The 22,121-nt window shown below is 47.1% G+C and overlaps 1 protein-coding gene and 1 pseudogene across 2 annotated transcripts in view; one reads left to right on the forward strand and one right to left on the reverse strand.

Moving 5' to 3' along the window:
• FBXW4 (F-box and WD repeat domain containing 4) overlaps nt 1-22,121 on the reverse strand; it is a 102,734-nt gene that overhangs the window by 17,005 nt on the left and 63,608 nt on the right. The gene's annotated exons all lie outside the window — the stretch shown is intronic.
• On the forward strand, nt 11,440-11,594 carry LOC118759511 (U2 spliceosomal RNA; annotated as a pseudogene).

The following is a 22,121-nucleotide window of genomic DNA, read 5'->3' on the forward strand; positions in this document are numbered from 1 at the left end:
TCTTCCTCTCTGTCTCTCCTCCTCTCTGTATATCCAGCTTTCCAATAATAATAAAATCTTTAAAAAAAAAAAAAAGAAAGAAAAGGGACCAGCGGGCTGTGATTTATCACAGATAGCTGCGCCACCCTCATCCAATCTTTGTGGCACCCAAACCTAACACTGCACTTCTAGGGTACTGGGCTGCTGTCTTCTAGTCTCTGCCCTCAGCTAAGCAGGTCACAGTTCTCAGCAGACACTGGGAGGACAAGTAAACATAAATAGCCCTAAGGACTACTCCTGATTTCCCTCTCAGAAGGGAAATCATTGAAAATTATTGAAAGGCCAGCTTTGGCTCCCACTCCCAACTCCTCAGCAATGGTCCAGGGATGAAAATGCCAAACCTATGCTGGACAGGCAGGGGCAGGAGCTAGTGTCCTGCAGTAGGACCACCCTTCCTTTGAGTCCCTACCATATTCAAGGACCCAATGTACATTGTATCTATCTTTGAGAGCATGAACCGGCTCCCATGTATTCCAGCCTGGGGAAAGAATGGCATGGGCCTTCCCAAGCTCATAGCCAGTATGGCTGAGAAAGCTGTTATGGGTCATTGAGTCAGCTGCTTTCTCTTTTTTATTGGAAAGGCAGATACAAAGAGAGGAGGAGAGACAGAGAGGAAACTCTTCCGTCCGATGATTCAATCCCCAAGTATTCACAACAGCCAGAGCAGAGCCGATCAGAAGCCAGGAGCTTCTTCTGGGTCTCCCACACAGGTGCAGGGTCCCAAGGCCTTGGGCCATCCTTGACTGCCTTCCCAGGCCACAAACAGGGAGCTGGATGGGAAGTGGGGCTGCTGGGATAGTAGCCAGCACCCATGTGGGATCCCGGTGCTTACAAAGCAAGGACTTTAACCAGTAGGCTACTATGCCAGGCCCTGCTTTTCTCTTTTTTAACTTAAAAGAGAAAAAGATCTTTCATCCACTAGTTCATCCCTACCAATCCCACCAGATGCCCACATCAGGACTGGAGCAAGCTGGAGTCAAGATCAAGGGACTCCATCCAGGTCTCCCAAGTGAATGGGAGGGACAGTAACTAGTACTTGGGCCATCATTTGTCATCTCCAAGGGTATGCTTTAGCAGGAAGCTGGAATCGCAAGTGGAGTTGGGACTTGAACCCAAGAAATCTGCTGTGGGTTGCTGGTGTCCCAAAACAGTGGCGTGCTGCACCGAAGGCCTACCCCTCCAGCTCCCACTTCTTCAAAGTACAATTCCTAGACCACCAAAGGCTCAATCCTCAGTGAAGCACAGCACAAGCACACAGCACAAGTACCCAATGTTGGGGAGAACGGTAAGTCCTATAAATGCAAACCATGACCAGATATAAGACCAACAATGCCTAAAAGTTATCATCAGCATGCACACACACACTGCCTCAACCGGAGGATCCAAAGGTGCTGTGCTGTCAGCTCTGCTTTTTCTGAATCACAAAGTCCTTCTCAAAGCTAGTCTTACAATTTACCCCCTGTCCCAGACTTGTCAAGATCTTCAACCTATCCTACTTGCTCCCTGCTCTAGCTCAGGTAAGCCTGGCATCACCGAGACTGTCACCAAGGTCAAATGCCAACAGACAGAGCAGCCCTCACATCAGAGAAAGATGCCCAGAGATTTAGGGGTGGTATACCTAAGCTGTAGAATAGAAGACAACATGGAAAAGAGAGATTGAGAAAGAGCAATGAGCTGGGCATAGGTAGGTTGAAAGGCAGTTGAATGCAGCCTGCTTCAGGCCTCTTGGCACTTGCTTAGCATGTTCCCCCACTGAGCATGTTCCCACCTAACCTTCACAACCCTAGGCAGCAAGTACTACTCTCCTGAAGTCATTGACAGGGAAACTGAGACCAACCAAAGTAGTGCCATTTGCTGTGGTTCACAGGTGGCACCCAGTGGAACTGGAATGAAACCCAGTCAGTCCCATGAACTCTCCTCCAGGCTGCAAGCCCAATTCCTGTCTCTTCCCCAGCACTGCACATAATGACCAACACAGGCTGAAAACTTGAGCCTTATTAAATGAATGAATTAATGACTCAACAACGAAAAAACGACCCCACCTGGAAGAAGCAAACAGCAACCAAGTGGCTCTAGGCGGGGTAACAGGCAGGGCGTGCTCAGCAGCTGTGCCCCATGGCTGGCCTGGAGCCGCCCAGCTGGCCAGGGTCCCAGCAGTTTCAGAGCCCGAGCTGACACACTTTGGCAAGGGAGGCCACCAGAGCTGTCACATCATTCAACAACATGCCCATCAAGTGTATTCAGTTCTCTTCAACCCGCATTGGCATTTTAATTACTGTTGGGTAAACTAATTTGTACAAATGAAGCCTGGGCTGCCTAATAGAATATGCAAGCTCTCTGACCTCTGACAGGCACTGACACGAGATACAAAGGCAGCTGAGGAAGGCTTTTTATCTGAACCTTATTACTCTCTATTACTCCAATTAGTCAGGCTCCAGTGCTCCTAATTGGAGGAAAAATTGCAATTAAATCAATTTTTGATGGGCTGCAAGTGGGCTCCTGAACCGCCTTGCTTGTGAAACACTGATATTATAGCAGCAAAGGTCACAGGCTTTATCGGCAGGCACCTGGGCCACCCCTCCCCAATTTCCCTCGGCCCCCTCCTTAAATACTTCAAGAACCCCCCCACACTGCCCCTCCATTGGCTGGGCTGGCAGGGCTGGAAAGGAGGGAGTCATTAGAACATGTCCGGTCTCATTGCTGCCGCCACCATCTGCTAACCTCCACCACCGACATCATTATAGTGGGCAAGTCCCAAAGCATGAATACAGTGCGAAGGTCACACAAACTCACCCAGGGAGGGGAAGCCGGGCGCGGCGGCTGCAGTGGCCACACTGGCAGGGAGGGCCTGACGGAGTGGGAACAGGAGGCCAGCAGGAGTTAGTAGAGGGAAAGGCACAAGCAGGGAAGGCAGATAGGCAAAGTGGCCAGTGCGGCAACCTGGGACCCAAAAGGCTAGGAAAGTAGGTATGTTTGGAAAGGCGGGAAAAGACAAAAATCTGGTTCTCTCTCCAGCAAATTCCCCACCTTGTAGCTGGGGAAACACCTATCTGAATGCCATGCCTGGAACTAGAAGGGCAAAAGCCACATCCATATGGGGGGACAGGAGCACACTGCTGGGGCTGCTTCCACAGTGGTGGTGGTGGGTCTGGGAGGGGGTCCCTAGAACCAAAGTGGTAAGACCAGGGAAGAGAAACGAAATACAGCCTGGTCCATCAAGCTAAGGATCAGAACAAAAGGCCTATCTCAAGCTTGAGCAAATAAAGTGCAAGGCAAGTAAGAAGCTGCATTTTACGTAATACAGGGCCTACTCTTGCCTCCAAGACATGGAACAGACAAAAAATAGAAATACAGACATCTGGCTAATAAGCCTTGGGACCCTGCACCCATGTGGGAGACCAGGAGGAAGTTCCTGGCTCCTGGCTCCTGGCTTTGGCTCAGCTCCAGCTGTTACGGCTGCTGGGGAAGTGAATCATCAGAAGGAAGATCCTCCTTACTGTATATCTGACTTTCCAATAAAAAATAAGCCTTTAAAAAAAAATTGGAGGGGCCCGGCGGCGTGGCCTAGCAGCTAAAGTCCTTGCCTTGAACACCCCGGGATCCCATATGGGCGCCGGTTCTAATCCCGGCAGCTCCACTTCCCATCCAGCTCCCTGCTTGTGGCCTGGGAAAGCAGTTGAGGACGGCCCAAAGCTTTGGGACCCTGCACGCATGTGGGAGAACCGGAGGAGGTTCCTGGTCCCTGGCATTGGATCGGTGCAGCACCAGCCCGTTGCGGCTCACTTGGGGAGTGAAACATCGGATGGAAGATCTTCCTCTCTGTCTCTCCTCCTCTCTGTATATCTGACTTTGTAAAAAAAAATAAATAAATAAATCTTTAAAAAAAAAATTGGAGGAGGGGAAAAACAACAGGGCTTTCTATCTTTTAAAAGGGAAAAGTATTGTTGACTTTTTTTTTTTTTAAGATTTTTTTTTTTAAGATTGGAAGTGGAGCCACCGGGATTAGAACCGGCGGCCATATAGGATCTTGGTGCGTTCAAGGCGAGGACTTTAGCCGCTAGGCCACAGCACCAGGCCTGACATTTTTTAAATAACATAATTCATTAGATTTTATTTTTACTGGAAACTCAGATATACAGAGAAGAAGATCTTCCATCTGATGGTTCACTCTCCAAGTAGCCACAACAGCCGGAGCTGAGCCGATCCAAAGCCAGGAGCCCAGAGCCTCCTCCTGGTCTCCCACGTGGGTGCAGGGTCCCAAGGCTTTGGGCAGCTCTTGACTGCTTTCCCGGGCTACTGCTTTCCCAGGCTACAAGCTGGATGGGAAGTAGGGTTGTCAGGATTAGAACTGGTACCCATATGGGATCCTGGCGCGTGCAGGATGAGGACTTTTGCCGCTAGGCTACCATGCTGGGCCTACTGTTGACATTTTACAGGTGAAAACATGATAAGCCATTCTTATCCATGGCTGTCATGAGGGTAAGAGTAGGCAGACCTGACCGTGAACTACCTGCTAGCACCAGCAGTGACAGCTCTGGCACATGTTGTGCGGAAGTGTTGAAATTGGTAGTCCAAAGTCAAGTTTGGGAGTTAGTGATCAGAAAAGATGTGCTAAACTGCCCTTTGCTTCCAACTTGGCACTGTCCAGAGGAGAGTAAGGTTGACTCCTAACTCCCACAAGTTGCAGAGGCTGGAACAGCTCTCCTAACTAATGGTTGCTGTGGTAACCAGAGGAGGTTGCTTTGAGCCCAGTACAACACTCTGACCTCAGGTTGCAACCCAGAAGCGACAGCAGAATTCTGATGCACCCCTCAGGCAATGGGGTCAGTACTGTACCAATGATGGACACAAACCAATATTCTCTACCAAATAAGGGCCAAAGTGACCCCTGCTTCAGATTCCATGTCAGGGGGGTTTAAAACTCCCTTACATGTCTCTTCCTGGCTCTTCTTCATCTGTATCTCTCTCCGTCACATCTGTCTTTCCACTACATGGGGAAGGGAAGCTTCCCTGGAATAAAGGCCATCTAAATTCTTTTTTCTTTTTAAAGGTTTATTTATTTTCATTGGAAAGGCAGATATACAGAGAGAAGGAGAGACAGAGAGGAAGATTTTCCGTCCGATGATTCACTCCCCAAGTGACAGCAACGGCCAATGCTGCGCCAATCCAAAGCCAGGAGCCAGGAACCCCCTCTAGGTCTCCCATGTGGGTGCAGGGTCCCAAAGCTTTGGGCCATCCTCGAATGCTTTCCCAGGCCACAAGCAGGGAGCTGGATGGGAAGTGGAGCTGCCAGGATTAGAACCGGCATCCGTATGGGATCCTGGCACATTCAAGGCGAGGACTTTAGCTGCTAGGCCACCTCGCTGGGCCCTAAATTCTTTTCTATACATGGCTGATGTGTTCCTTTCCTTTTGGTCAGCAAATCTTACACTCATTCTACACATGTGTACATTTATACACACACAGCCTCTCAGCCAACTTGCACCAGCACAGGAGGGCACGAGTGGCACCTAGAAGGTCAGGCCAGGCTCTGGATAACATATCCAGAGGCTGTAACTCTTTTTTTTTTTTAGATTTATTCATTTTATTACAGCCAGATATACAGAGAGGAGGAGAGACAGAGAGGAAGATCTTCCATCCGATGATTCACTCCCCAAGTGAGCCGCAACGGGCCAGTGCTGCGCCAATCCGATGCCGGGAACCAGGAACCTCTTCCAGGTCTCCCACGCGGGTGCAGGGTCCCAAAGCTTTGGGCCGTCCTCGACTGCTTTCCCAGGCCACAAGCAGGGAGCTGGACGAGAAGTGGAGCTGCCGGGATTAGAACCGGCACCCATATGGGATCCCAGGGCTTTCAAGGCGAGGACTTTAGCCGCTAGGCCACACCGCCGGGCCCCAGAGGCTGTAACTCTTTATTTCTTACCCAGCTCCCACTACAATTCCACACACCCTGCTGCCTCAAACAGGAGTGCAGTCCTACAGAAATGCTGATAGAGAAACAAAAGGCTTGTTTTCCATGTTGGCCAGCAAGACAAAGACCTAAGAACCTGACCCAGATGAGACTGGAGGCAGCCCGAGGCAGGAGCTGCTCTTCCAAGGGACTCAATGCATTTAAGACTCAAACTTAGAAACTTGAGCAGTGAAAGAACCAAAGTAACTGGGGATGGGTAGGTATCAAAATTAGGAAAAGCAAAACCCACACCTTACAGCACAGTGAACAGCATGTGTTCATTCAATGCACTGAGTTAACCAAGCTGTGCTGGGAGCTGCAGGGCAGAGGGGTTTCTAGGCTAGATTCTCTGTCTATGTGACCCTAATCATGAGTGCTTGCTCCTGAAAGGAATGCTGGCGCTGGGTCCCAGTGCTAAAATAAAGTGACTGGATCAGACTTCCCAAGAAATGACAACCCAAGTTCACAAAATACCTGAGGCATGGGAGAAGACAGGTTTACACATGGCTGGTGCTCAAACAACGTAACTCCACATGGAAAATCCCAAGTAAGTACAAAGCCACAGGATGACAGGCCAGGAGATACAGAGCAATGGACCCAAATAAAGAATCTAGAGGGTCAGCACTGTGGCTTAGTAGGCTAAGCTTCCTTCTATAGCACTGGCATCCCATATGGGTGTTAGATTGAATCCTGGCTACTCCATTTCTGATTCAACTCCCTACTTATGGCCTAGGAAAGCAGCAGAAGATGGCTCCAGGTCTGGGGCCTCTGCACCCATGTGGGAGACCTTGAGAAGGCTTGTGGGTCCTGGCTTCAGATCGGTTCAGCATGAACCACTGCAACCATCTGGGGAGTGAACAGGAAAGGAAGATATTCTCTCTCTCTTCTTCTCTCTATTCTTCGTTCCTCCTTTTAAATCTTGAAAAAAATATATAAAGAATCTAAAGCTACAGGATGTTCACAATCAGATCATAAGTGGGCCTTTAAAAATATTTATTTGTTTGTTTTACCTGGAAGGTGGGGACTGAGGAGAAAGGATAGAAGGAAATCTCTTATCTGTTGTTCCCTCCCCAGATACGAACAACAGTCAAGACTAGACCAGGCCAAACAAGGAGCCATGAACTCAATCTGGATCTCCCATGTGGGTGGCAGGGACCCCAAGCCATTCAACCATCACCTGCAGCCCCCCACCCCTAGGCATTCCAATATGAGACACAGGTGTCTCAAGTAGCATGTTAATCACTCACCAAACATTTGCTTGCTAAGCATAGCCTTTAAAGAGTGGACAGAGGCCAGCGTGTGACTTGGCAGTGAAGATGCTGCAGACTCCCATTTCCCTGGGTTATAGTCCCCGCTCTGCATCCTGGTTTCAGCTTCCTACTCTGTGCACCCTGGGGTGCAGCAGGAGATTGCTCAAGGGATTTTGCTCCTGCCACACCTGTGGGGGAACTAGATTCAGTTCCCAGTTCTGACCATTGTGGGCATTTGATCAGGGAATCAGGGGATGGAAGTTCTGTCTCTTCCCTGCTTCTCTCTCTCAAACCTTTACAAATAAAGAAAATGGAAAAGTAAGTGAACCAATACAGATTTTCAAAATAAAAATTAGAGCCATAACTCTAGATAGCTAGAGATAAACATTTTCAAAACTACTTGAAAAAGCATGAAAATGTAAGAAGAAAATAAAGGTTTCATATTAGGAAGACATTCCTCAAACACAAAACGTTAAAGCCACAAAGTTATAGGGACAGAACTAACCTACAAATACCAAAACTTCCACACAAAAGAAGCTAGCATACAGGCTGGAAGAAATTTATATGTACCTCAGATACATGATGGAAATAATATGGACATAATAGCATTGCCCACCTCCCTATCCCCCTGAACCTTTTTTTTTTTCTTCTCTTTCTTGATTTTCCTTCAACTATAGTTAACTATGTAAAGATTGTCAACAACAATACAATAAAATGGATTATAAAAAAAAAAAATTTATATGTAAATATATACGAAATTATATCCATATATAAACAACTAAAACCTTGACATCGAGAATACACAAAGAGATCCTATTAATCACAAAGAAAAAAGGACATAAAGAAACAAAAGTTTGGAAAAGCAACTTACGGAAGAAATACAACAGCTAAAAGCATAAATTAACATTAACCCCCCAGGAATCAAAGAACTGTTATCTGGAAAAACAACAGAAGTGATTATAAACATAATATTTACTATGTGCCAGGTGCTAATCTAAGTATTTTTCATGAATTATTTCATTTAACTCTCAAAACATATTTCCTACACATTTGATAAGTTTCTAGCTATAAAAATGGTGTTGTGACTACATTTTTATGTATTTATTTTTAAAAGATTTATTTTATTTCAAAAGTTGAGAAAGGGAGAAACAGCTCTCCCATTTGCTGCTTCATTTCCCAAATGGCTCCAACTGCCAGGCTTGGCCAAATGAAGCTAGGAGCTTCCTCCAGGTCTCCCTGGCAGGACCTCAACACTTGGGCCACCTTCTACTGTTTTTCCCAGACCATTAGCAGTTGGTGCAGCATCTAGTACATGAACTGATGCCCCTATGGGATGCAGGCAGTGCAGGTGGTAGCTTCACTTGCTATGCCACAGCACATTACATTTTTAAAAAATACTTATTTATTTTTATTGCAAAGTCAGATATACAGAGAGGAAGAGACAGAGGAATATCTTCTGTGACCGCAACGGCCAGTGCTGCATTGATCTGAAGCCAGGAGCCAGGAACTTCCTCCAGGTTTCCCACGCGGGTGCAGCGTCACAAGGCTTTGGGCCGTCCTTGAATGCTTTCCCAGGCCACAAGCAGGAAGCTGGATGGGATTAGAACCGGTGCCGAATTGAGATCCTGGCACATTCAAGGGGAGGACTTTAGCCACTAGGCCACACCGCTGTGCCCCAAGTACATTACATTTTTTAAATGCTAAATATTTATGGATGAAAATATATGTCTGATATCTGCTTTAAAATAATATGGACAAGGGCCCAGCGGCACCGTGGCCTAGCGGCTAAAGTACTCGCCTTGAAAGCCCTGGGATCCCATATGGGCGCTGGTTCTAATCCCGGCAGCTCCACTTCCCATTCAGCTCCTTGCTTGTGGCCTGGGAAAGCAGTCGAGGATGGCCCAAAGCTTTAGGACCCTGCACCCGCGTGGGAGACCTGGAAGAGGTTCCAGGTTCCCGGCATCGGATTGGCGCAGCACCGGCCCATTGCGGCTCACTTGGGGATTGAATCATTGGATGGAAGATCTTCCTCTCTGTCTCTCCTCCTCTCTGTATATCCGGCTTTCCAATAATAATAAAATCTTTAAAAAAAAAATAAATAATATGGACAAGGGTTGGTAATTATTCTTGTTTTATATAACATGGTATTTCCCACAATACTGCTTTTTAAGTCACTCTGAGGTGTGTACTACTAATATCACCACATTTTCATAGATGAGAAAATCAGGGAACAAAGAGGCTAAGTAACTCATCAATGTCACACAGTTAGCAGGAGACTCATGATTTGGCCAGAGCCAGTTGGACTCTAAAGTACATCTCTTGATATCTATTCTATACGGTTTTTTTTTTAAACCCATCAGAGTGGCAGTATCAGGGCTGGTGCCATGACACAGCAAGTTAAACCTCCCTCTGCTGCCATCCCATCACCTTGAATCCTGGCTGCACCACTTCCCATGCAGCTCCCTGCTTATGGCCTGGGGAAGTAGCAGAGGATGGCCAAAGTGCTTGGGCTTCTGCACCCATGTGGGAGATCCGGAAGAGGATCCAGGCTTCACACGGGTCCAGCTCCAGCCATTGCAGCCATTTGGGGAGTGAACCAGCAGATGGAAAATTTGTCTCCTCTCTCTTGTAATTCTGCCTTTCAAATTAAAATAAATAAAGTTTAGGGCCTGGCGGTGGCCTAGCTGCTAAAGTATTCACCTTGAGTACGCCAGGATCCCATATGGGCACTGGTTCTAATCCCAGCAGCCCTGCTTCCCATCCGGCTCCCTGCATGTGGCCTGGGAAAGCAGTCGATGATGGCCCAAAGCCTTGGGACCCTGTACCCGTGTGGGAGATCCGGAAGAGACTCCTGGCTCATGGCTTCAGATTGGCTCAGCTGCAGCCATTGCAGCCATTTGGGGAGTAAACCATCGGACGGAAGATCTTCCTCTGACTCTCCTCCTCTCTGTATATCTGACTTTCCAATAAAAATAAATAAATCCTTTTTTAAAAAGTTTAAAAATAATCAAAAGTGGCAAGATTTTTCAAAAGCAGGCTGTTACTCAGTACTCCGAAGTGTAAGAGGAGACACTGAACACTGTGAACATATACTCTGACACTGTATCTACAACCTAGATGCAATCAGGAAGCACCTAAACATTAGGACATTCACCCCCTACTCCTGAATTCAACATGACCTTTGTAAATGTCTTCCCTAGAGAAATACCTGACCAGATGCACAAATAGACAAGTACACAGATGCTCCCTAAAGGATGGTTTATAAAAGCAAAGTCCTGGGGCCTGGCACTATGGCACAGCATGTTTAGCCAATGGCTGTAGCACCAACCTCCCATATGGGTGCTAGTTCAAGTCTCACCTGTTCTACTTCTGGTCCAACTCTCTGCTAATGCACCCAGGAAAGCATAAGATGGTTCAAATCCGGGCTTGGCGGCGTGGCCTGGTGGCTAAGGTCCTCGCCTTGATCCCATATGGCCGCTGGTTCTGGTCCCGGCGGCTCCACTTCCTCTCTGTCTCTCCTCCTCTCAGTATATCTGACTTTGTAATAAAAATAAAATAAATCTTTAAAAAAAAAAAAAAAAAAAAAAAAAAAGATGGTTCAAATCCTTGGGCCCAGTACCCAAGTGGGGGACTTAGAAGAAGATATAGAAGATATTTCCTGTCACCAAGAGGAAACAAACAAAAAGCTGGAAGCAGAGCGGAATCAGGCTAAAAAAAAAAAAGTATTCAAGAATTTAAAGACACAGTTAAAAGACCAAATATAAGAGTTATGGGAGTCCCAGAAGGTGGAGAAAGAGAAGCTGGGTTTACAGATGTATTTCATGAAATAATAAGGGATAATTTCCCTAATCTAGAGAAAGAATTGGGAAACAACATCCAGGAGGGGAACAGAACTCCCAACAGTTTTGACCAAAAGTGATCTTCACCACGACACATGATAATCAACTCTCTTCAATCAAACATAAGGAAAAGATCCTTAAATGTGTACATGAAAAAAAATCAACTGACATATAAAAGGAATAGCGCCCACCAAAACCAAAGGCACATGCGAAGAACATCCCAGTAAAATAACAACAGAAGAGTAAATCAATGAACAACCCATTGCTAAAGTTACAGGACCAAATTACCACCCATTCACATTAACCCTGAATGTAAATGGCTTAAATTCATCATTCAAACATCACAGATTAGTAGACTGGATTAATCGCTTCTCGGCCTTTTGGCTAAGATCAAGTGTAGTAGACTGGATTAAAAAACAAAACCCATCTGTTTGTTGCCTACAGGAGACACATTTCACAAAGATCAGCAGAAACTATATATCATGGATTTTGATTTTTTTTTTGTTAGTTTCACCTCTTCAAAACACTTTCTTCTCATTAAATTCTTCAATGACAGGGCCCAGTACGGTAGCATAATAATTACGGTCCTCGCCTTGAACACGCCGGGATCCCATATGGGCACCAGTTCTAATCCCGGCAGCTCCACTTCCCATCCAGCTCCCTGCTTGTGACCTGAGAAAGCAGTCAAGGACGGCCCAAAGCCTTGGGACCCTGCACTGTGTGGGAGACCCGGAAAGAAGTTCCCGGCATCGGCTTCGGATCGGCGCAGGATTGGTGCAACACTGGCCATTGCAGCCACTTGGGGAGTGAATCATCGGACGGAAGATCTTCCTCTCTGTCTCTCCTCCTCTCTGTACATCTGCCTTTCCAACAAAACAAACAAATCTTTAAAAAAATGAATTAAAAAAATCTTCAATGACTCATAGATCATACAGTAGCATCATTTTCTTTAAGGTTCTTGACTTTCATTTCTTCAGCAACACATTAGTCATTCAGTAGCATGTTATTTAACTTCATGGTGTTGTTAATTTTTTTTTTTCTTTCTGTTGATTTTGGTTTGTGGTTTTTCATTTAAGGGGATGTTTAGTCACTGTGTAATGGAGACTATCATCTCTAGCAGCAGGTAATTTAAATTCATGGCATTGTAAATTTCTATTTTTCTTCCTGCTGTTGATTTTGTATTGTGGCTTTTCATTTAAGGGGATGCATAGTAACTGTGTAATGGAGAGTATCATATCCAGATGTGAGGATACAATGCAGTATGCATCTCTGCTTCCAGACAAAGATGGACTCCCAATGAAACTGTTTACTGTATCTTGATAATAGGATGCTGGACTTTCAGCCATTGTCCATGCCTATAATGATGGACATATGACTGTGTATGAAGAACTATACGTTAGTAATGATATAGGAGAACTCAGTGAGGGAGGATGGAATTGGGAAGGGGCTAAGGGAAATCCCAGGGCCTATGGAACTGTACCATAAAATGATAATAAGAAGTAAAATTAAAAAAAAAGATGATGTTGGCTTCATCCTGGTCCAAATCCCAGTTGTTGTAGCTATTTGAGGATTGAACCAGTGGATAGATGATCTTCCTCTTTCCTCTCTCCTCTCTCTCTGCCTTTCAAATAAATAATTAACAAGCATGCAAAACAGGCATATAATTGTCCAAGTACTTGGATCTCTGCTACCCATGTAGGAAATTCAGATGGTGTTCTGGTATCTTGCATCGACCTGGCCTTGCCCCAGCTGATGCATTTGGGAAATGAACCAGCAGATGGAAGAGCTAGCTCTCACACTTGCTCTCTCTCTTGAGCTCTCTTACTCTGTCTTTCAAATAAATAAAAATGAATGAGTAATTATAACAATAATAATAATACAAGTGAGAAAGGAATTTATTAAAAATATAAGTAAATGCGATTCTGAACATTGCACGAATCTCTCGGGGTGTTTGCTCTTCCTGGACCTAAGAGAACCCTCACCTAGCTGCTTGCTGAGTTGCACAGGCCAGAACCGTGGCTCGGAGGTGCTCCCCCTGGACTGCTCTTGTAACAGGTGAAGCCCATTAGAGGCTAATCCTGGGCAAACCCAAAGCAGATAACTGCAGATACCTGTGTTCAAATGACTGCTGCTGCAGCAGCTGATCAAGCCTAAAGCACAAAACTGTACTGCCAACTTCAAAAAGAACCCATTTTTTTTCCCTCTAGGCTGGTCCATTTTGGCCTCATGGTGGTCGTCAGCCCCAAGACCTAAGTCATCAGGCTGTTACCAGCCTATCCTGGGCATGGCTGGCAGCTACTGGGAGACAGGTCAGACAACCTCTGGTGTTTTTTCAGATTTGCTAAAGAACATAAGTGGCTGGCATTTGGATAAGGGCATAGCGTAGGAAGATGACAAGAACCATTAAGGCCAACGTGGCTCCACAAACAAACCAAGAGGATAGCTTGACTAGAGAGCTGCTCAGATAAGCCAGACATAAACTCCACAAGTTTATTTTAAAATTTGATTCTTTCTAAACAAACCTAAAGTTACAAAACACAGAGGACCTTGAGTCTTAGGCTCGGTTCAGATTTAGTCAAGAGCATTAAGTGTTTATAAGGCCCACAGGGAAGACAGATGAGGATAGGACAGAGAAATGTGTGACCTCCATGATCCAGGGCCTGGCAGTCCTGACCCAGGCTCACATCTAGGCCCAGAGCAGCAGAGTGCCCTACAAACTGGCGAGCTCTTATTTGCATTCTCAGTATTCCCCAAGCACCAATCTGGGGCATCTTCTTAGGGCAAGCATCAATGCACAATCAAGGCTTTCTAGAAAACTGTTCCTCTCAGAGGAAACAAGGAGCCAGAAAGCCTATCCACACTGTTCATCACATTTTTATATGGCCTTCCTCACCCAGTAGTCTCACAAGTGTGTTAGGTCTCAAAGTGAGAAGCCTTGATGAGCAAATAATGAAAAAGGGTCCCATGGTGACAGCTAGCAAGCTAGAAAAGGGACACAGAGAACATGCACTGTTGACTGAGGGGTTCCCCACCACTTCTGCATCCTCAAACAACTCCCCTTCCATCAAAACAGATGGAGCAGGAATAAGACTCCATATATTCCTTACTTTAGTCTTACTGTTGTGGCAGTTTCCACCATTACTTTGAAGGCTATGAGACTGACAGACCACTATAGGCTAAAGAAGTAAGAACCAGGGACAGTGTGTGGCACAGCAGAACAGGTTAAGCTACTGCCTGCAATACTGGTACCCCATATCAGGTTCAAGTCACAGCTGCTTCACTCTGATCCAGCTCCTTGCTAATGAGTCTGGGAAAGCAAAAGAAGATGGTTCAAGTAGTTGAGTTCCTGGCTTCCGTCTGGTCAAGCCCCAAACATTATCACCAAGCAGCCAGTCATTTTCCTCTGGAGGAGCGTGGCCAGATCAAGCCTATGCTGTCCCCAGATTTAGCTCCAGTGTCTCTGCTTGGAGAGTTGGTGGGCCACTGTTCATTCATCCAACCCCATGTTCTGCAACCAGGTTCTCTCCCCTGTGAATCTCACGTTAGGAAGAAGACAGGTTTTCCTAAAGGAACCATCAACAGCTTCCAGAGTAGGAACCTTAACTTGCTATCTAGGAATGGGTGAGAAGGAGGGGGTTAAAAGCTGTTGACTCTTTGTAAAATAGTTGCAGGGTCTCTGAGCTCAGTCACCTTCACAAAGACACTTTGGGACTAGGCAACAGAGTATTACATGCAAATAGTCAACACGTGTTGTTCTATGTGCTCTACACTCTCCCTCCACACATGTTAGTCCTGAGACAGCTGCCATGTTCTTAACGGATTCTCCTTTCCTGGCTTCAACTAATCAAGGGAAAAGCAGAGGATCCAAGGTGGGCCAATGAGTCTTTGCCCAGTATCTTTGGAAGCCACTCACTTTCTTCAACTTAAGCAATGAGTTGCCAAACTCATGAGCTCTCTCTCTTTTTTTTTTTTAAGATTTATTTATTTTTATTAAAAAGTCAGATATACACAGAGGAGGAGAGACAGAGAGGAAGATCTTCCGTCCGATGATTCACTCCCCAAGTGTGCCGCAACGGGCTGGTGCGCACCGATCCGAAGCCGGGAACCTGGAACCTCTTCCAGGTCTCCCACATGGGTGCAGTGTCCCAATGCATTGGGCTGTCCTCGACTGCTTTCCCAGGCCACAAGCAGGGAGCTGGATGGGAAGTGGAGCTGCCGGGATTAGAACCAGTGCCCATATGGGATCCCGGGGCTTTCAAGGCGAGGACTTTAGCCACTAGGCCACGGTGCCGGGCCCCTCATGAGCTCTCATACCCTGATGGAGTAAGCTGGTCTGCTAGAAAAATGGAAGGAGCTGAGATCCAGGAGGAAACTGGAATAAGGGGCCCAGAAGGCTAATGTCCCTGCACCACTTGTAGCCTCTGGGTCCTGCTATCCCTACCACACTTGAGTTTTTTTGGTAAGAATTTAGCTTTTCCCTTGGATTTCATGAACTGTTTTCATTTAGTTCCAGTCTTGTTCATTTGAATCTGTTTTCTGTCACTTATAACCAGCTTGTCCTGACCACCAACCCTGTCTGTTCAGTAGCTGCCAGGCTTCTCTCCCAAGTGGATGCTCTGAGAGATGAACACAGGCATCCACTGGACACCTGGTGGCCCAACTCAGAATAGACCTTTCAACCATAAAATCAACAGCCAGTGGATCTGCTATGAGAGCAGATGGAACACAGCAGCTGAAGCTGTCCTGGAACTCAGACAGGAGATCTATGTTCTTTTGTACCTATATCCAAGAAGAATGCTAGGAAAAGCCCATCTGCCTCCTCCTAGCAGCGCTGGGGGGGGGGGGGTGGTCTGGACCAGGCAGATAGCAACTGAGGGTGTAGCAGTTCCTACAGGACAAGCCCTGGCCTGTAGAGATTTGGCACCTGAATCCCTCTTCTGGAATGATTCAAAGTTCTCCCAACCACAAAGCTCACCCAGATGGCACGTGGCACATGACACATCAGGTTCTTCTGCTCCTTATGACCACCATGAGAACATGAGAGAGCAAACAAATTTAAGGATATTTCCCAGGTATTCATCTGACTAGAAATGACATCATATGCAAAGCAATGGAGACAATGATGGAAAATAGAGGGATTGATCTTACTATCTTCCCTATTTGTATATTTTTTCAGAATTTTTCAAACTAAAGCTAAAAAAAATTCATGGGCACTATTAAAACCAACTGTGATTTTTATTTACAACCCCAAGCAACTCCTTTGCTACAATGTCTTAAAAAAAATCTGACTATATGAGAAAACTTGAATATTCTACTTCTTAATTCCAAACACAGAAGCGGAGCCAAGCAGAAAACCCAAACACACATAAAATTTTGTTTTTCTTAAAAAACAAGAAACAAAACACACATCTAAAGGAGTCCTCCAAAACTTTCTTTTATAAAATAAACCTGGCCCTAAATTAGATAAATACTGGATGCCATAAGTCAGAAATTAGGTATAAGGAGACCAAAGTCCATTATTGAAGATCATTTCCAGATAATAAATATACTAAGTGATGTTGACACACCCAAATGGATGTATGCATGTGCACTTAGGTGTCAGCCACATTAACACTCTGGAGCAGAAGCCTATGAGCTGCAGGTTCCACTTCAGAACGCGGCCACACAGTCTCTGTGTGGAGCTGCCACAGGATCAGTCCCCTCCAGATCCTCTCCAAGCTCCACCGCCCCTCCATGACCTCCAGATTCCAAGCGCTCCCTGCTTTGCATAAAACCTCACTTTGTCAACAGTCAACAGTTCTCACCTCCCTACTGTCAACCTGTAAGAACCAACTTCTATCCAATAAGGCCCCTTGGTAGGTAAATAACTTGCCCTATTTGGTTTCTGGGAAAAATCTATCCCTCGATGTTTAATTTCATCTTTTTGGAACACCAGAAAAAAGGCCACACACATCATGAGCCCCAGGGAAGTGTTGGAGCCAGCACAGTGCCTGACTCGATGCCATACCCACCATCAGGGTAGTGTCACCAGCTCTCCTCTGGAATGCCAAGATGCAGAGCAGGGGAAGGTGGGGGTCTATGCTACCTGTGACATATGGCACATATGAGCTCACCGATCAATTCCTCGATGATGACTGTCCATGTACAAGTCTACTTCCCTTCTGCCATCTCCCACAGAAAAAAGAAATAAGATCACCTTAATATCCCCAAAATGTGTTTCTCCCCAGAAACTGGGGAGGGGAGGGCTTGCCAACTGGAGGCTTCCATAAGCCATCTCAGCCAAGATGTCCAGGCCACTGATTGCTTTCCTGCTGAGTTGCCACATACCTCATCCAACTGGTACAATATGGGCAAAGGACTGTGGAGATTGAGTCTCTCCTTCACTTTCCAAAAACCATTCTAAGCTCAGAGCCAGTCCATGGCTGCTGGCCATGCAGCCTTCAGTTGCCGACTGTCTAAGGTAGAAAGCTATGCTGTGGCTCATTCCCAGGAGCTGGTATTTGGCTCCTGGGAAGACAGAGAACATGGGCCCAGTCACAGTCTTGGAAAGAGGTGCAAGCCCAGCTGGGCTGCCTTGGACTTGCCATCCTTTGCTGAGAAAGCACAGGTAAGCACACACATGCACTGAGAGGCTATGTCTACTCTTTCCAGAAGGGGCACCTGGGATGCTGCACATGCTGCTCTCATGGACCGCTTAGCATCTCAGCTCATGTCAAGGGGCACACAGATGACACACTCATGCACATAACACATACACCCTGTGTATTCTCTCAGAGCCTCTCTACCCAACCTTCGTGGGCAGTTGTGGTTTTGACCCCACTCAGGTGCTACAGACCCGTGGTTTTCTGCGCTTTGGCTGGTCTCTGTCCCATCTCTAGCCTCCTACGGTAAGCACTTTCAGCCCACACAGTGAGTAGAAGGAGAAGCCCTCTCTATTGAAGAAGGTGTTTTGTTGTTTCCTCCCCAAGGTGGGGGCTGTGATAGGGGAGGGGAGGGCCCACAAAATTTCTAATAAGCAGTTTCTTTCCTCAGAGCTAAAATGATTTTCTTTAATTGCTTGGTGGGAAGTTTATGGTGGGGGTCTCTGCCCTTTCCCCAAGCCTAATTGACTTACTGAAGTTTAACAGGGGCTTTCACCTGGAGAGATGGCAATTATTCCCGCATCCCACATTCGTACCTGGGCTCTCCCCACAGGGGGCCTTTGTTCCCCCTAAATGCAGCAGTGACACAAATGTCCTCAGCAGCAGGGAACGCAGGGAAGTGGTAATTTTCAGCCCAACGCAATTAGCTGAGGGCTTTTCAGTCTTCCCAGTGAATGGTGGGGAAATTCTGGCGTGTGGGAGCGGTGGCGAGGGCTGCTCTGCCACCAAACAAAAGAGGCCTCTGAATTGGGCCCCGTGGTGAGCCAGGCCAGGGGTAATGGGGGCAGCCAGGGCTGGTGCCCAGACAGGGCAAGAAGGTGCTACCACGCCTCGCCTCCATTGTCACCTGCCCCACGCAGGTCTCCCATTCAGCGTCAGAGCTGGAGGCACTCTGGAGCACAGTTGCCCTGGGCAGCACCACAGCCCTGCAGGGAGGTGCCAGCATCAAAAGAAGGATGCTTAATGGAGCTCATGGAGGGGTGGGGCAGGGAGTGGCCCTATTGGCAGAGTGGCCACAGCAACGCTTCTGCTGGGCATGGAGTGCCCATCAAGTTTGGAGTGTTCATGGACATCCCAGAATCAGGAGCCTCCAGGGGAAGAAGACATCCTGGGAGTGCAGGAACAAGAACCTCAGGAGCCTCCTGGTCCCTCTAATCCACCAGCATCACCGTAGCTTCTCTGGGTCATGGTGGAGGTGTGCAAAGTTTAGAGCAGGGGAAGTAACCACAGAAGGGTTAGGGAAGTGGGTTGTGTGTGTAAAACAGAAACAGTAGCTTTAGAACCATGTTTCTCAGCAACAGAAGACTTCTTTAAGCTTGTACCTATAGTAGAGATTCAAGAAATGAGCTCTTGGGCTTGGCGTGGTAGCCTAGCACGCCTTGCATGCACCAGGATCCCACATGGGCACCAATTCTAATCTTGACACCCCTGCTTCCCATCCAGCTCCCTGCTTGTGGCCTGGGAAAGCAGTCAAGCACAGCCCAAAGCCCTGGGACCCTGCACCCATGTGGGAGACCTAGAAGAGGCTCTAGGCTCCTGGCTTTGGATCAGCTCAGCTCTGGCTGTTGCGGCCGGTTGGGGAATGGATCAGTGGACAGAATATCTTCCATTCTGCCTCTCTGGTAAGGGAGGCAATATTGTGGCACAGCAAGTTAAGCTGCCATTTATTTATGACAGCATCTCACACTGAAGCACCAGATCTGGTCCCAGCTGCTCTTCTTCCTACCCAGCTTCCTGCTAACTGGCCTACTAGAAAGGCAACCAGGACCAGGCGTGGTAGCCTAGTGGCTAAAGTCCTCACCCTGCATGTGCTGGGATCCCATATGAGCACTGGTTCTAATCCTGGCAGCCCCACTTCCCATCCAGCTCCATGCATATGGCCTGGGAGGGCAGTTGAGGACGGCCCAATGCACTGCACCCTGTACCCGCATGTGGGAGACTTGGGAGAGCTCCTGGCTCCTGGCTTTGAATCAGTTTAGCTCTGGCTGTTGTGGCTGCTTGGAGAGTTAATCAACAGATGGAAGATCTTCCTCTCTGTCTCTCCTCCTCTCTATGTATCTAACTTTCCAATAGAAATAAATAAATCTTTAAAAAAAAAAGTACTAACTATTAAAGAGTTTTAATGGTCTAGACTAATTTGGATCACCATCAAGAAAATGAAGACACAGAGTAGGGTAAATTATTTAAAAAAGAAAAAGAAAGGCAACCAATCATGGTTCAAGTACTTAGACCTCTTCCACACACATTGGAAATCTGTTTTACAGGCTCTTGGCATCAGCCTGGCCCACAGCCATTATGGCCATTTGGGGAATGAACTAGTAGTTGAAAGTGCGGTTTTTTCCCTCTGTCATTCTTCCAAATAAATATAATAATTTAGTTTTTCTTAGGTGGAAACAATTCAAGACAGTCAACAAGTGACCCCAAATGAGAACTTAGCATGGGACAGAGTAGCAGACAGCATAGTGTGGCAGTGAAGAGGCAAAAACTGTGGAGTCAAATGCTAGGCCCAAATTCTTGGGGCCATCAGACACGTGACCATAGCATGTGATTTAGCTCTCTTGGGCCCCTGCCACACACATTGGAAATCTGTATTTCAGGCTCCTGGCATCAGCCTGGCCTAGCCCCTAGCCATTGCCTTACAGACAAGTTGAGAATGACAGCACTTCTCTGGGAGAGGGCTTGACAAGCATCACCTGGTAGTTCTGGTTGAGCCTCAGAAAAGAACATATATGTCTCCTCCCGGAGCTCCAGAACTGTGGTAAGGTGTGAGTCCTCGGCTCCCTGCCCTGCTCCTGCAGACCACTTTAGAGAGCTGCTGTCAGTGCTGATGACAGACAGAACAAACAGATTTTACCCGGCGAAGGGCCTCAGGAGTACTGGGCCAACAGACAGTCTTAAAGAACCACACTGGAATTTGAGTTTCCACAAGCTGACCAGAGTCCCTAAGCCATCTCCCTTCCCTCTCTGCCCACCCTCAGCCTGTGGGCTGGAATGCAGAAGGCCCCACCAGGCAGGAGGGAGGAAAGCACAGGTGGTTCTCAGAGGAGATCCCTGGACTTCAGAAGGCATCTCCCCAAGGGCCCAACAAAACTGGGGTTTGTTGCTGGTTAAGGTGTCTTTGCTTGCTTGGGCTACAGCCCAGACTGCAAGGCGGCTGGGACAGGGCAGCAACCAGCCATTTTGGCATCAGTTCCCTGGGCTTCTCACTTTGCTCAGAACAGGAACCCAAAGGTGGCTGGGGAAAACACTTCTCATTGCCCTGCCAAGAAAGCCACAAGGAGAGGGAGAAATATGAAAAACTTGGAGGTTTCACAATTTGGTTGGGGGGACAGATCTAGTTGGTTTTAGAAAATAAGAAAAGTATTCCTATAATCCAATTAATTTCAAAACTTCAAACCCAAGACTCAGCTTTAAATGGCTATCAGAAGCCCTGCAGCACCTAATGCATAGTATCTCCCCTTGGAGAGCCAAAGCCCCGGGGGAGCCAGAGTTGGTCCCAAGAGGCCTGGAAGGGATGGAGGAGTACCTGCTGGTAGGGCCCAAGCACAGCATAAGCTAGTCCCACCCAGAGCCCTCTGTACTGCGGTCAGACATATGTGTGGTTTCCCAGATGGTGGCTTCACACCCTGGCTACCAGGGCTTACCAATTCCCAAGAATCATGTCCTCCTGGTGCCAGGCCCCGGGCAAGAAATCCCACAACGTGATGAGTGAGATTCCAATAGTGACTTCATTCTCCTGTTCCCCTCACAATTCCCAGGGATGGAAGCTCTCACTCACCTGTCAGCTCCACTCTCCCCAGACCCAGGTGTCTGGTACCCTGTTCAGTGACTGCTACTTAAAGCGAAGAGGAACTGTTCTCATAGGGTCTCTGGATCAGAACACACTTTCATGCAGGGGTAGAATGAGTGTGGGACCTAGGAATTCCTTCAGCCATCTACCATCCCCTCCAAATCCTGGTTAGCTCCCACCACACACACACACACCAGACCAACACTTGCTTTGGAATAGATTTTTCCTAGCGGCCTGTTTCTGCCCTGCCTTTGTGAAATCATAAGCCACGGGTCACAAGTCCTTGCCTTGCATGCACCAGATTCCATATGGGTGCCAGCTAATTTCCCATCTGCTCAACTTCTCTTCCAGCTCCCTGCTTGTGGCCTGGGAAAGCAGTCAAGGATGGTTCATAGCCTTGGGACCCTGCACCTGCGTGGGAGACCCAGAGGTTGTTCCTGGATCCTGGATTTGGATCAGCTTAGCTCTGGCTGTTACAACTACTTGGGAAGTGAACCAGTGGGGGAAAGATCTTTCTGTCTCTTCCTTCTCCCTGTAAATCTGACTTTCCAATAAAAATAAATAAATCTTAAAAAAAAAAAAAAGAGAGAAATCACAAAACAAGGCAGAGAAACA

Source organism: Ochotona princeps, chromosome 13 (assembly GCF_030435755.1).
Source record: "Ochotona princeps isolate mOchPri1 chromosome 13, mOchPri1.hap1, whole genome shotgun sequence".
Lineage (NCBI taxonomy): Eukaryota > Metazoa > Chordata > Mammalia > Lagomorpha > Ochotonidae > Ochotona > Ochotona princeps.